Raw genomic sequence first — 15,948 nt, 5'->3', positions numbered from 1 at the left:
AACCAACCGGACCATGTCCAGGTGCCTGGATCTTGGTGTAACATATGGGCAATTTTATGGAGTCTGGTAATAGCTGAATAAACAGACGGTGCGTTATTAGGAATGAAAATGCAGCAACTAGATCCGATGACTCTACATGCCCCGCCCCTATCGGCCAGTATGACGTCAAGGACGAGACGATTCTGGAGCACGACAATTCTCATAAAGGATTGCTCCTCGGTTAAGTTACTTAGAGCAGAAGTAGTCTCGATCACTACTGCTTCAAGGGTTCTCGTTAATCTACGTATCAGTTTACTATTCACAACAGTACCTAAATAAGGGAAGACACCTTTATTGATATCTATGTATTGTTCTAGAGCAGTTTCAGTATAATCGACAATAGGGAGGTCTCTCTTGTGTCTAGTATGTACTAGGTGGGAATTCCTATGATAGTCAGGTGGGGCTAGAAAAACTGGTGGCAGTAGGAAGGCAATGTAACAGGTTCCCTCCCAATCGAGGGGCAGACGAACATATGCGGTCTGACCACAAACAAAATAAGAATGACGTGAAGCTTTGAAAATAGATTTCCTACTGTCACTATACTTGACAATAGTAGTACAATCACTATGGCCTACATGTACGGAACCATTATTTCGGACACATAATTCACCTTTGACTGGTAGTACTGAAATAGCAGGTAAGTCTGGAGTAGAATCAGACTGAACATTCAGGACCATGAAATTCGAAGAATAATTACCTAAATTATAAACTTCATTTTCTAGATCTAACCCTGTTCTGTGGGGAAGACCTTGCTTGTCTGGAAAACATGTACTGTTAAGAAAAGACATATCTGTTGAGGATGACGTTAACGTGGACCATGCTCCACACGAACCATTATGTGAAAATGGATAAGGAAAGAGTGGCAGAACTCCCTTCGGTGTCTGGAAAGGGGGGAGTCGACCACACACCCAACAATTTGTGGCATTGCTGGTCTGGTGTGAATAATGTAACATGCGGATAAAGGAGTTATTACGCATAGCAAGACGATAAGAAAGTTCATGAGGAGGCAGATCACTAAACGTGTGCTCTACTGTAACATTAACAGACTTATTTACATGAGAAACTGAAAAACACAAATAAAATGCATAACTGGTGCAGGAAATCATAATGCTAAAATATAGCAGAAAACATAAAATAATAGTGCAACTTCTAGAGTTCTCACTAACTCTCTCTCTATGGGGGTCTATTATGTATATGTCAGAAACCGGTCTAACCGTTTCACCTAGGGGAGGACTTAGACAATCAAACTGGCTGACTTATTTTACTAGACCTTAGTTTAAGCTTATACTCCGGCATGCGGAGTTTTCTCTAACAGGGAAGGGTTCGTAGCAATGTCTTTTGCGGGACAGTCCTTAAGAATAGTACTTTGGCAGTCTTTAGAATCCTCGGAAATGTTCTTTGAAACAGGCTTCAATCCAAAAAATCTTTTCACATGTGACAGGTGGACCCAGCCCTTCCTGCCTTCCAGCTTGACGGCAGTACGGGTGGCCAGGAGGACCTGTCGGGGTTCCTTCCAGCGAGGCTCCAGCGGACTTGAACGATCAAAATTCCGGACAAGAACCATGCATCCGGGAACGATGTCATGCGGTGCCACCTCGGTATTGTCTGGAAATGCGGCAGCAACCTGTGAACGACAAGAGTTGAGGGCAGACATCAAGGAAGCTAGGTAATCTGTCAGCATATTACTTGAAACATCGGTAATACTTCGAGGTCTAGGTGTACCCCACATGTTAGGGGGGCGGCCGAATACGACTTCATACGGGGACAGACCTGATCTGGAGTGTGCGACCATGCGCATATAAAATAAAGCGACTGGCAGAGCTACTAGCCAGTCCACACCTTTCTCTTTACAAATCTTGGCAATACGGATTTTCAAGGTTTGATTATGTCTCTCTACGAGACCGGCTGCTTCTGGATGGCGTACACAATGGAACTTCCACTGGTACCCTAACAAAAGGGAAACATGTTTCATCAACTCGGATGAGAATGGCTGGCCGTTATCAGAATATACGACTCTAGGGAGTCCATAACGGGGGAAGAACTCACGAACCAACTGCTTGGCAGTGGTCGCGGCTGTGCAATCTGGGACTGGATATGCTTCTGTCCATCTGGACAAAGCGCATACAACTACTAGGACATACTTGAAACCTCGACATCGCTCCATCTGAATATAATCCATCTGGAGGACTTCAAAAGGGTGGTCAGGGGGCTGGAAACCACCTTGTTCCACCGGGACACTTTTACCTGGATTAAACTGGCAACATATCATACAGGTACGGACTTTCTGCTTGGCTGCAGCTCGTAAATGCTTGTTGAACCAAATGTTCTGGATACTGTCTAACATAGCTTTTTCTCCTAAATGTGCTGGACTATGTGCGGTATTGATAATGACTTGAACCATGGAGTCGGGGAGAAACCATGTGGCTTTACCCTTCGTTACCCATCCCTGATCTGTCTGGACCCCTCCTTGTTCGGACCATTTCTTGATTTCATCGGGAGTAGCATGTAACTGAATATCTATGACATCTTGAGTAGGGTCCTTAACTGTCATACAGGTAGTCGGATCTGGAGTATGTGTCTGTGTCGGATTAACTGAAATGTCTGGAGTCTGTGCTGTAAGCTTGGCTGTGCGATCTGCTAGATCATTACCTTGAGAAATAATGTCAGTAACTTTCGTATGTGCCTTGCACTTCATGATAGCAATAGATGTCGGTAAATGTATGGCATCTAACAGAGCCTGAATAAGGAGACCATGCTGAATCTTGGTTCCATGAGAAGTCATGAAACCTCTCTCCTGCCAGAGCACTCCAAAGTCGTGTACGACTCCAAATGCGTAGCGTGAATCTGTGTAAATATTAACTTTCAAGTTCTTAGCGTGTATGCAGGCTTGTGTCAGAGCAACTAGCTCTGCTGCTTGAGCAGACAGGGTGTCAATACGGTGTGTTTCTATAACTTCAGTGTCAGTAGTCACTGCATACGCGGCTACTAGTTCTCCTGTACTTGTTCTCATACATGAACCATCCACATAAAGTGTCAGGTCTGGATCTGGTAATGGAATATCTGTCAGATCTTGTCTTGGCTTAGTCATAATATTAACTACTTCCACACAGTCGTGTGTGGCAGGATTCGAATTAACTGACGGTAACAGTGTAGCAGGATTTAGAACGTTGCAGCGTCTGATTTCTATGTGTGGCTGGAACAGTGTCAATTCATAACCTGTTAAACGTGCAATTGTCAAGTGCTGAGTCTGTGTTCGGTTTAAAAGAACTTCCACGGAGTGTGGAACTTGTACTGTCAAGGAATGTCCTAATACTATGGAATCACTTTGTCTGATAGCTAGTGCTGTGGCTGCAACTGACTTGAGGCACGCAGGCAGAGCCTGGGCTACAGGATCTAATGTGCTCGAAAAATAAGCACAGGGCTTGTATTGTCCTGCTTGATCTTGTGTGAGAACAGATAATGCTGTACCTTCCCGTTCTGTGACGAAAAGTGTAAAAGGCTTACTGTAGTTCGGTGTAGCTAGAACTGGAGCTTGGCATAGAGCTTTCTTTAATTCATTAAAACTAAGTGTATGTTCAGATGTCCAAGGGAGGACAGTCGATACGGCTGCCTCCTGTGTCGTTAACTGTATCAGTGGTTTAGCTAGAAATGCATACTGAGGAATCCATTGTCTGCAGTAAGAAGTGAGGCCGATAAAAGCACGTACCTCCTTCTGGGTCTTGGGCTGAGGAAGACTCGCTATTAACTGGATACGGTCAGGTGTCAACTGCCTACCCCTCTTGGACAGCAAGTGGCCTAAGTAGATCACTTGCTGGACACAGAATTGAAGCTTAGAAGGGGACACCTTGTGCCCCATCTCGGCAAGGAAATACAAGACTGTAAGTGATGCTCGCTTGCAAGCACGTTCAGAACGGGCTGTGATCCGTAGATCATCGACATACTGGAGCAGGGCAGTGTCAGTTGGCATGTGAATGTTGTCTAGTTGTCTCTTAAGTGCTTGACTGTAAATACTAGGACTTTCTGTGAAACCTTGAGGAGCTCGTGTGAACATATAGCTCCTTCCATTTAAACAAAATCCGAAAAGAAACTGGCTGTCTGGATGAATGGGGACACTAAAAAATGCGTTCTTGAGGTCTATGACTGAAAAAAATGAGGCTTCGGAATCAATGGCTGTCAATAGGGAAGAGATATCTGGGACAACTGGGTACTGGGGAATAATACATTTATTAAGTTCTCGTAGGTCAATCACTAATCGATATACTGGGGGTGCATTTGGATCAGTACGTTTCATGACTGGAATGATCGGAGAATTACATACATTGGAGTCAGTTTCTACAACTACTCCTTGAGCCATGAGCTCGTCAATAATTTTGGATAAGGCTGCTACAGCCTCAGGTGGCAATCTGTACTGTCTGATTCGTGGCAACACTACACCTGGCTTGAGAGTCACACGATGGGGTGTGATTTGCATATAACCAACATCAGTTGGACCTTGCGCCCATAGATGCTGCGGAACATTGGACAATCTCGGATCAAAATCTCGTAATACATAGTGACCCTTGAAGTCACGTAGGAACAGTCGTATTCCCTCTGGGGAGCAGCAAATAACTGCACCTAATTCTTTCAGTGTTTTAATGCCTAACAGATTTTCTGGACACGATTTTGTAAGTAACAGATCAGTAGTGCGGGACAATGGACCTACTTCTAGAGTAACTGGCTTAGATATCTCGTTTACAATAGGCTTTCCTGAAAATCCAAGGGAAACATTTCTAGAGCCTGAGAGCGGAGCCCCTGGAACTTCGGCGTGACTAATGGTGGTCCTACTTGCCCCTGTATCAATCAAAAACTTTCTGTCTTTCCCTAATACTTGACTATGAACATAGGGACCCTCTTGATCTACAGGTATCTCGATGAGAGGCAAGCCTACCTCCCTCTCTAGGCTGTTTCATGAGTACGGCTGATACTCTGGATACTCGGACTGCGCATACTGGTACATCTGCTGTGTAACATGCTGTGTTGCAGCAATAGGCTGCGGTGCTGGAACTGTCTGTTGTGCATTCTGTGGCTGAGAAGTCTGTGAAACTTGTTCTTGTCTAGGCGGACGTGGTCTTTCTTTAGTCTTACCGGTAGCTATATTGTGTTTCAGAACTGCACACTCGTTTATAAAATGACCTGGCTGTTTACAATAATTGCATGTCCCTTTAACGGGAACTGCAGGATGACTGGCTTGATTCGTACCCCTCTTCTGACTGTCTTGTGGAACAGATTGTGCAACTAGTACTTTCATTTTCGTGTCTTTCATACGTTTTCTTTCGTGATCTTGCTCTTCTCTGATTCTATTCTGGTGGTACTGAAGCATCTGTAACATCTGGGACGGGGTATTAGCTTGCCATGTACTTTCGACTTTCAAAACTCGATTCTTAACTTGTGGACTTGAATTCTCGACTAATTTAGTAACAAAAAGATGAGGGTATGACTCACTACTTGTCTTGAGGCCACTGTTTATAATAAAACATTTTTCGAATCTAGAATAAAAATCACTAGTGTCTTCGTCTTGTTTCTGTTTACAGGCTGAGATTGCATCCCAGTCTTCCTTTTTAGTGGCTAATAATCTTGGCAAAACTTGTATTAACAATTCTGGTAATTCTTTACATTTTTCTCCTAGACCGGTACCTGGTACTCGTATCTTATCTTCAGCTTCTAGAACTGCCCAATCGATCTTTTTCTCTCCGACCTCCCAATCTTTTTCCTTGAGTTTCTCGTATACCCCTGCGGGCAATAAGACTTTTAGCATTTTAATTATATCTGGATACGTGTATTCTCCCATACGGAGCATGTCTTTTAATTCTCGGTGGAACCCTGCTGGATCTTTGTCGTGACAAGGAATTAATTTCTTCATCTCTAAGAGTTCCATCTTTGTAATCGGGGTGTAAACAAACACTCGTTGCATTTCACCATCTGTTGTCCTGACTGGGTGTACTTCTCGTAACGGATTCTGTCTGTCTATGTAAAACGGTTTACTTTCTGGAGGTGAGACATGAACAAAATGCGGGTTCAAAAACGTTCTATATTTGTGACGCTGTTCTAAAATAACACTAATTAAATCGGTACCTAAACCTTTCCATCTATACTGGAGTAACTCGTTCAGGACATCGTGTAACGGACCTGGATCAGAATGTTGACCCTCATACAGAGTAATGAGGTGCTGGATCATATACATACCCACCAGTCGTTGCTCGGCTGGGGGCAGTTTCAGAAACATTTGTGCCACTATTTCGTCTGGAAAAGTGGTAGAATCAGTAATCCATCGGACCGCTGATCGGACTAGTTCTTGTTCATGCATAGTACTTAACTCACTATAACCGATTCGTGATTTCAGAATGTGATCGGTAGCTTGAAATACTTGTTCTAGAGAACCTTGTTCTGGTGCTGGATGATGAACAGTTTTCTTGTAGTCTAGACGTGAATGTCGGTCTGGAAATCTAGATTTTCCTACATACGCTATTCTAGTGGGATTCTCGTCGTCTACCTCTTCAGTAGAAGAGTCATTCTCTTTCTCGCTTACTTGTGCTGCTTTACGTTGTTCATGTAACTTTATTATTTCTTTACGAATTCTCTTGTACATACTCTCTATACTACTGATAGTCTTGTGCTTACCCTCGGCTATATTATCACTCCACCTTGTCAGGATTTTCATTTCGGCCGGATCTTTAGTTGGGTAATCTTGTTCTCTTATTAGACAATTAATCAGAAACTTTAATATCATGAGCTGGATCTCAGCTTTCCTTTGGGACATGGCTTCACCAATACTTTCTGGATCATCCCCTGTACGGATGAAACGATATATTCTGTCTAGATCTCCTTTCATGTCTGGTAGTGTGTCCAAATACCCGGTCACCCGTCTTACACGGATGGAATATATTACTGTACTATCATCACCTGCAACTGGATCATAGCGGCATTCAGTGAGAGCTCGTCGGATGTCTGCAACGGACTTATATTTGGGCGTACGCTGTAACGCACATTCATGTAACTCGGCCAACGTTCTACGTTGGTGTGGTGGCGGGGTACCAGGAGGACCTCCTCCTGCGGCCCCTAAACTGGAATCGTCGACTGATACTCTTCGTACTAGCGCGGCGGGAAATTGTAATGTAGGCTGGACCGGGGGTACCGTAGCAGGTACTGCAGGAGGTGCCCCGGTGTCTGGAGGAGCTAGATTTACATTATTTACAGGGACTGGCGGAACAGGATTCGCATATTCTGGGACTGTGTCGTCCAAATAGGACGAGATGAAAATATCAGCTGCGGTTGGTTTGTGACGTAACTTAGTCGGAACTAATGGTGGCGGAAAATTACTGGATGCCTCCGGGGTCGCTTTTGGCAAGCCCTCGGCAAGAAGAGGATACATACCCTTAATGAGGGCATGTCTCTGTCTATCTGACTGTTCAGTTTTGACTCGTTCACCTATCTCGATTAGTTCCCTTTCTTGGGCTCGTTCTAAAGATTCTCTACTTAATTCTGACTTTCTGATTTCTTTTTCGGTTCTTTTATGAGATTCTTTGCGCCATAACTCAATGGCATCTTTCTGTGACTGTCTGGCTTTCTTTTTCCATAATGCTTCTTCTACTCGCATGATGCACTCGGCATCCCATGTACCCGATACGGGCCATCTATACTTTTCTTCTAACTGTTTGGTATACTCTACCCATAAATCTAGATATAATATGGCACTTATGCCATGCTTCTGATACATAAAATGACCTGGACTGTCCCTAGGCGGGACAGGAACTGCTTCTTCTAACAGACCTTTTCTAGTTCTTAACTGACGTAGTCTGGAAAATAACGGCATGACTGAACTGTTAATCTAGACACAATACAATACACAATGAACACGATAATTACTCCACATTCATACCACGACATTAAAATACATGAAGAACATTTAAAATATCAGTTCGAACAGAATACTACCTGGAATACTGAAAACAGAATACATGAATTTCTCGAGAACAGAACTGACTAGAACAGAAACTAGATGCACTGCTGAAACAGTACGAAACTTACCGGTCTCATAAAGAGACACGTCAGGACCCGCATCCACCGAAGTGGACACTTCGTTTTGGGTCTGTGTACCACCAACCCACGGACCAGAGTCAATTAAATTGACCCTGTCTAGATACTACCCCAGCAATGGTACTCACCGGGCAGCAAGAACGGAAGGCCTCGGACTGGACTGGACTGCTTCGACGCCGGACGGACGAACTTCGGACTTCTGTTACGGGTGGGCCTCCGGATACCTCGGACCTTGGACTCTCGGCTTGGGCTCTGGTCGGGACTCGCCGCGTTCCTCCACCGCCTCGTCTGGATGCTGGACCGCCACCTCCGTCTCCTCCGTGGGCCTGAGGGATACTTGAAGCAGAAATATCTGCACGTGCACGGTATGGTTCCGTCACGGCTGCAGAGGGTCAGGGGGCCGGCGTGGCTTCACCGGCGCGTGGGGAAAGGGCAAGTCCCTATTCGGGCGCCATTATGTGGTATATAAATAAATAATACCGGATCTAGGTTTTACTGGACATAGTAATAACAGATAGCTCAATAAATAAGAGTCAAGATTCGAGGTAGTAGGAGTTTGCAGGTTTAATACAGCATAAAGGACAGGAACAGGACAACCTGCACAGGAATGGGATGGCAGCGCTGCCGGGGGCAGGATCAGGATCGGCGTAACATTTAATAACAGTACACAAGCATATATATTAAAACAGTTGCATTACAATGAATACAGTAGGCGGAGCAGTGGGTGTGGTCAATAGCAGTCGCGAAAGATAAGGGTGAAAGTAGGTGTAACAAGAGGCGTGTACATAGACATGTGATGTAAACGTAACAGAATATGTCATAAACGGGGCGGAAACATGGAGGGGGCTACCTAAGGAGCCGGGACCTCTAACCTAATGGTGCGCGCAAACTGACAATGACGTGTTACTAGGAGAAGCTGGGGGCTATGAACTCTGTGCTAGGAGCAGAGACTGAAGTCTGGAGAGTCAGGGCGACATGTACCTAAACCCTATCTAGTATCTGATGTTTAGAGGACATGTTGATATAAACTAAGAGTCAGGAGGGGAGAGGCTAACGGACTCTAAGACTGGAGCATGCATTATTCTACATGTAGTGCGTGATGAAGAATATGAAATGACCATTAAATGCAGTATTTCTCTTACATGGAGACGTAAAGGCTAGACTGTGACGGAAACTATTGATGCGATTCAGTAGCTTAGGAATGCAGAGAAGGAGGGCTGGACTGATAACTAGAATCATAACATACTCTTGGCAGACTCGTAGGCAGAGCCAGGCCGAGCCGGGCACTGTGAGGCAGGAAGTAAGTGAAGGGTCGAGGATACAGGTGGGGGCTGTATCGCTCCTCAGCGAGGGTTCAGGAGACAGGAGCTGAATCTGGTGTCCGGGCCCTTTTGAGGCCTAGAAACGGGGACTTTTCAATGAAATAACGTGCACACTGAGAAACGTGGCAACGTAACTTTACATAGGCCTGATATTCATAGTATTCACGAGAACTGGAAACTGGCATACTAGAGATGGACGCAACTGTAATTGCGTCTTTAATCGAACATGGGGAATACATATGCATATTAATCATGCACACATAACATAAGATGGAGGACACGTAGGGACACAGAACATGGCAAAATTTACTTTTCCACAGTTTGATTGGTTCAGATGCTCCGTCCATCACCACCCCCTTTTGTACCACTTTGTTCGCCATAAGTTGGCAGGGTATGCTCAGACGTGAGTCCCTTGCTCACTTTGCCACTGGATTCAAGCAAGCCGGGTTGAAAACGGCTGAAATGCCAGAAACCCGTCCTCGGAAGCTTGTTTCCGGTCCAGCCAAGACATGGCTTGGCAGTTCGGGCTGGACTGTTCCCATGAGGCACAGGGCCAGACTGATTTGGATATGGCCATGTCTGAACTGGGGTGGCAGAGTGGGCTAAAGAACGGTGATGGATTAAACCCAGATCTGTTGACTGGGTGTGAGTGTTTGATTGGTTCAGATGCTCCGTCCATCACCAACCCCTTTTGTACCACTTTGTTCGCCATAAGTTGGCAGGGTATGCTAGACGTGAGTCCCTTGCTCACTTTGCCACTGGATTCAAGCAAGCCGGGCTGAAGACGGCTGAAATGCCAGAAACCGGTCCTCAGAAGCTTGTTTCCGGTCCAGCCAAGACATGGCTTGGCAGTTCGGGCTGGACTGTTCCCATGAGGCACAGGGCCAGACTGATTTGCATATGGCCATGTCTGAACTGGGGTGGCAGAGTGGGCTAAAGAACGGTGATGGATTAAACCCAGATCTGTTGACTGGGTGTGAGTGTTTGATTGGTTCAGATGCTCCGTCCATCACCAACCCCTTTTGTACCACTTTGTTCGCCATAAGTTGGCAGGGTATGCTCAGACATGAGTCCCATGCTCACTTTGCCACTAAATTCAAGCAAGCCCAGCTGAAGACAGCTGAAATGCCAGAAACCGGTCCTCGGAAGCTTGTTTCTGGTCCAGCCAAGACATGGCTTGGCAGTTTGGGCTGGACTGTTCCCATGAGGCACAGGGTCAGACTGATTTGCATATGGCCATGTCTGAACTGGGGTGGCAGAGTGGGCTAAAGAACGGTGATGGATTAAACCCAGATCTGTTGACTGGGTGTGAGTGTTTGATTGGTTCAGATGCTCCGTCCATCACCACCCCCTTTTGTACCACTTTGTTCGCCATAAGTTGGCAGGGTATACTCAGACGTGAGTCCCTTGCTCACTTTGCCACTGGATTCAAGCAAGCCGGGCTGAAGACGGCTGAAATGCCAGAAACCGGTCCTCGGAAGCTTGTTTACGGTCCAGCCAAGACATGGCTTGGCAGTTCGGGCTGGACTGTTCCCATGAGGCACAGGGCCAGACTGATTTGCATATGGCCATGTCTGAACTGGGGTGGCAGAGTGGGCTAAAGAACGGTGATGGATTAAACCCAGATCTGTTGACTGGGTGTGAGTGTTTGATTGGTTCAGATGCTCCGTCCATCACCACCCCCTTTTGTACCACTTTGTTCGCCATAAGTTGGCAGGGTATGCTCAGACGTGAGTCCCTTGCTCACTTTGCCACTGGATTCAAGCAAGCCGGGTTGAAGACGGCTGAAATGCCAGAAACCGGTCCTCGGAAGCTTGTTTCCGGTCCAGCCAAGACATGGCTTGGCAGTTCGGGCTGGACTGTTCCCATGAGGCACAGGGCCAGACTGATTTGCATATGGCCATGTCTGAACTGGGGTGGCAGAGTGGGCTAAAGAACGGTGATGGATTAAACCCAGATCTGTTGACTGGGTGTGAGTGTTTGATTGGTTCAGATGCTCCGTCCATCACCAACCCCTTTTGTACCACTTTGTTCGCCATAAGTTGGCAGGGTATGCTCAGACGTGAGTCCCTTGCTCACTTTGCCACTGGATTCAAGCAAGCCGGGCTGAAGACGGCTGAAATGCCAGAAACCGGTCCTCAGAAGCTTGTTTCCGGTCCAGCCAAGACATGGCTTGGCAGTTCGGGCTGGACTGTTCCCATGAGGCACAGGGTCAGACTGATTTGCATATGTCTGAACTGGGGTGGCAGAGTGGGCTAAAGAACGGTGATGGATTAAACCCAGATCTGTTGACTGGGTGTGAGTGTTTGATTGGTTCAGATGCTCCGTCCATCACCACCCCCTTTTGTACCACTTTGTTCGCCATAAATTGGCAGGGTATGCTCAGACGTGAGTCCCATGCTCACTTTGCCACTGGATTCAAGCAAGCCCAGCTGAAGACGGCTGAAATGCCAGAAACCGGTCCTCGGAAGCTTGTTTCTGGTCCAGCCAAGACATGGCTTGGCAGTTCGGGCTGGACTGTTCCCATGAGGCACAGGGTCAGACTGATTTGCATATGGCCATGTCTGAACTGGGGTGGCAGAGTGGGCTAAAGAACGGTGATGGATTAAACCCAGATCTGTTGACTGGGTGTGAGTGTTTGATTGGTTCAGATGCTCCGTCCATCACCACCCCCTTTTGTACCACTTTGTTCGCCATAAGTTGGCATGTATACTCAGACGTGAGTCCCTTGCTCACTTTGCCACTGGATTCAAGCAAGCCGGGCTGAAGACGGCTGAAATGCCAGAAACCGGTCCTCGGAAGCTTGTTTCCGGTCCAGCCAAGACATGGCTTGGCAGTTCGGGCTACGACTGTTCCCATATGGCACAGGGTCAGACTGATTTGCATATGGCCATGTCTGAACTGGGGTGGCAGAGTGGGCTAAAGAACGGTGATGGATTAAACCCAGATCTGTTGACTGGGTGTGAGTGTTTGATTGGTTCAGATGCTCCGTCCATCACCACCCCCTTTTGTACCACTTTGTTCGCCATAAGTTGGCAGGGTATGCTCAGACGTGAGTCCTTTGCTCACTTTGCCACTGGATTCAAGCAAGCCGGGTTGAAGACGGCTGAAATGCCAGAAACCGGTCCTCGGAAGCTTGTTTCCGGTCCAGCCAAGACATGGCTTGGCAGTTCGGGCTGGACTGTTCCCATGAGGCACAGGGCCAGACTGATTTGGATATGGCCATGTCTGAAATGGGGTGGCAGAGTGGGCTAAAGAACGGTGATGGATTAAACCCAGATCTGTTGACTGGGTGTGAGTGTTTGATTGGTTCAGATGCTCCGTCCATCACCAACCCCTTTTGTACCACTTTGTTCGCCATAAGTTGGCAGGGTATGCTAGACGTGAGTCCCTTGCTCACTTTGCCACTGGATTCAAGCAAGCCGGGCTGAAGACGGCTGAAATGCCAGAAACCGGTCCTCAGAAGCTTGTTTCCGGTCCAGCCAAGACATGGCTTGGCAGTTCGGGCTGGACTGTTCCCATGAGGCCCAGGGTTAGACTGATTTGCATATGGCCATGTCTGAACTGGGGTGGCAGAGTGGGCTAAAGAACGGTGATGGATTAAACCCAGATCTGTTGACTGGGTGTGAGTGTTTGATTGATTCAGATGCTCCGTCCATCACCACCCCCTTTAGTACCACTTTGTTCGCCATAAGTTGGCAGGGTATGCTCAGACGTGAGTCCCTTGCTCACTTTGCCACTGGATACAAGCAAGCCGGGCTGAAGACGGCTGAAATGCTAGAAACCGATCCTCGGAAGCTTGTTTCCGGTCCAGCCAAGACATGGCTTGGCAGTTCGGGCTGGACTGTTCCCATGAGGCACAGGGTCAGACTGATTTGCATATGGCCATGTCTGAACTGGGGTGGCAGAGTGGGCTAAAGAACGGTGATGGATTAAACCCAGATCTGTTGACTGGGTGTGAGTGTTTGATTCATTCAGATGCTCCGTCCATCACCACCCCCTTTAGTACCACTTTGTTCGCCATAAGTTGGCAGGGTATGCTCAGACGTGAGTCCCTTGCTCACTTTGCCACTGGATTCAAGCAAGCCGGGCTGAAGACGGCTGAAATGCCAGAAACCGGTCCTCGGAAGCTTGTTTCCGGTCCAGCCAAGACATGGCTTGGCAGTTCGGGCTGGACTGTTCCCATGAGGTACAGGGTCAGACTGATTTGCATACGGCCATGTCTGAACTGGGGTGGCAGAGTGGGCTAAAGAACGGTGATGGATTAAACCCAGATCTGTTGACTGGGTGTGAGTGTTTGATTGGTTCAGATGCTCCGTCCATCACCAACCCCTTTTGTACCACTTTGTTCGCCATAAGTTGGCAGGGTATGCTCAGACGTGAGTCCCTTGCTCACTTTGCCACTGGATTCAAGCAAGCCGGGCTAAATATGGCTGAAATGCAAGAAACCGGTCCTCAGAAGCTTGTTTCCGGTCCAGCCAAGACATGGCTTGGCAGTTCGGGCTGGACTGTTCCCATGAGGCACAGGGTCAGACTGATTTGCATATGTCTGTACTGGGGTGGCAGAGTGGGCTAAAGAACGGTGATGGATTAAACCCAGATCTGTTGACTGGGTGTGAGTGTTTGATTGGTTCAGATGCTCCGTCCATCACCACCCCCATTTGTACCACTTTGTTCGCCATAAGTTGGCAGGGTATGCTCAGACGTGAGTCCCATGCTCACTTTGCCACTGGATTCAAGCAAGCCCAGCTGAAGACGGCTGAAATGCCAGAAACCGGTCCTCGGAAGCTTGTTTCTGGCCCAGCCAAGACATGGCTTGGCAGTTCGGGCTGGACTGTTCCCATGAGGCACAGGGTCAGACTGATTTGCATATGGCCATGTCTGAACTGGGGTGGCAGAGTGGGCTAAAGAACGGTGATGGATTAAACCCAGATCTGTTGACTGGGTGTGAGTGTTTGATTGGTTCAGATGCTCCGTCCATCACCACCCCCTTTTGTACCACTTTGTTCGCCATAAGTTGGCAGGGTATGCTCAGACGTGAGTCCCTTGCTCACTTTGCCACTGGATTCAAGCAAGCCGGGCTGAAGACGGCTGAAATGCCAGAAACCGGTCCTCCGAAGCTTGTTTCCGGTCCAGCCAAGACATGGCTTGGCAGTTCGGGCTGGACTGTTCCCATGAGGGACAGGGTCAGACTGGTTTGCATATGGCCATGTCTGAACTGGGGTGGCAGAGTGGGCTAAAGAATGTTGATGGATTAAACCAAGATCTGTTGACTGGGTGTGAGTGTTTGATTGGCTCAGATGCTCCGTCCATCACCACCCCCTTTTGTACCACTTTGTTCGCCATAAATTGTCAGGGTATGCTCAGACGTGAGTCCCTTGCTCACTTTGCCACTGGATTCAAGCAAGCCGGGCTGAAGACGGCTGAAATGCCAGAAACCGGTCCTCGGAAGCTTGTTTCCGGTCCAGCCAAGACATGGCTTGGCAGTTCGGGCTGGACTGTTCCCATGAGGCACAGGGTCAGACTGATTTGCATATGGCCATGTCTGAACTGGGGTGGCAGAGTGGGCTAAAGAACGGTGATGGATTAAACCCAGATCTGTTGACTGGGTGTGAGTGTTTGATTGATTCAGTTGCTCCGTCCATCACCACCCCCTTTAGTACCACTTTGTTCGCCATAAGTTGGCAGGGTATGCTCAGACGTGAGTCCCTTGCTCACTTTGCCACTGGATTCAAGCAAGCCGGGCTGAAGACGGCTGAAATGCCAGAAACCGGTCCTCGGAAGCTTGTTTCCGGTCCAGCCAAGACATGGCTTGGCAGTTCGGGCTGGACTGTTCCCATGAGGGACAGGGTCAGACTGATTTGCATATGGCCATGTCTGAACTGGGGTGGCAGAGTGGGCTAAAGAACGGTGATGGATTAAACAAAGATCTGTTGACTGGGTGTGAGTGTTTGATTGGCTCAGATGCTCCGTCCATCACCACCCCCTTTTGTACCACTTTGTTCGCCATAAATTGGCAGGGTATGCTCAGACGTGAGTCCCTTGCTCACTTTGCCACTGGATTCAAGCAAGCCGGGCTGAAGACGGCTGAAATGCCAGAAACCGGTCCTCGGAAGCTTGTTTCCGGTCCAGCCAAGACATGGCTTGGCAGTTCGGGCTGGACTGTTCCCATGAGGCACAGGGTCAGACTGATTTGCATATGGCCATGTCTGAACTGGGGTGGCAGAGTGGGCTAAAGAACGGTGATGGATTAAACCCAGATCTGTTGACTGGGTGTGAGTGTTTGATTGGTTCAGATGCTCCGTCCATCACCACCCCCTTTTGTACCACTTTGTTCGCCATAAGTTGGCAGGGTATGCTCAGACGTGAGTCCCTTGCTCACTTTGCCACTGGATTCAAGCAAGCCGGGCTGAATACGGCTGAAATGCCAGAAACCGGTCCTCGGAAGCTTGTTTCCGGTCCAGCCAAGACATGGCTTGGCAGTTCTGGCTGGACTGTTCCCATGAGGCACAGG

Source organism: Lissotriton helveticus, chromosome 6 (genome assembly GCF_964261635.1).
Source record: "Lissotriton helveticus chromosome 6, aLisHel1.1, whole genome shotgun sequence".
Lineage (NCBI taxonomy): Eukaryota > Metazoa > Chordata > Amphibia > Caudata > Salamandridae > Lissotriton > Lissotriton helveticus.
The sequence above is the reverse complement of the archived record's forward strand: the minus strand, read 5'-3'. Positions refer to the sequence as shown.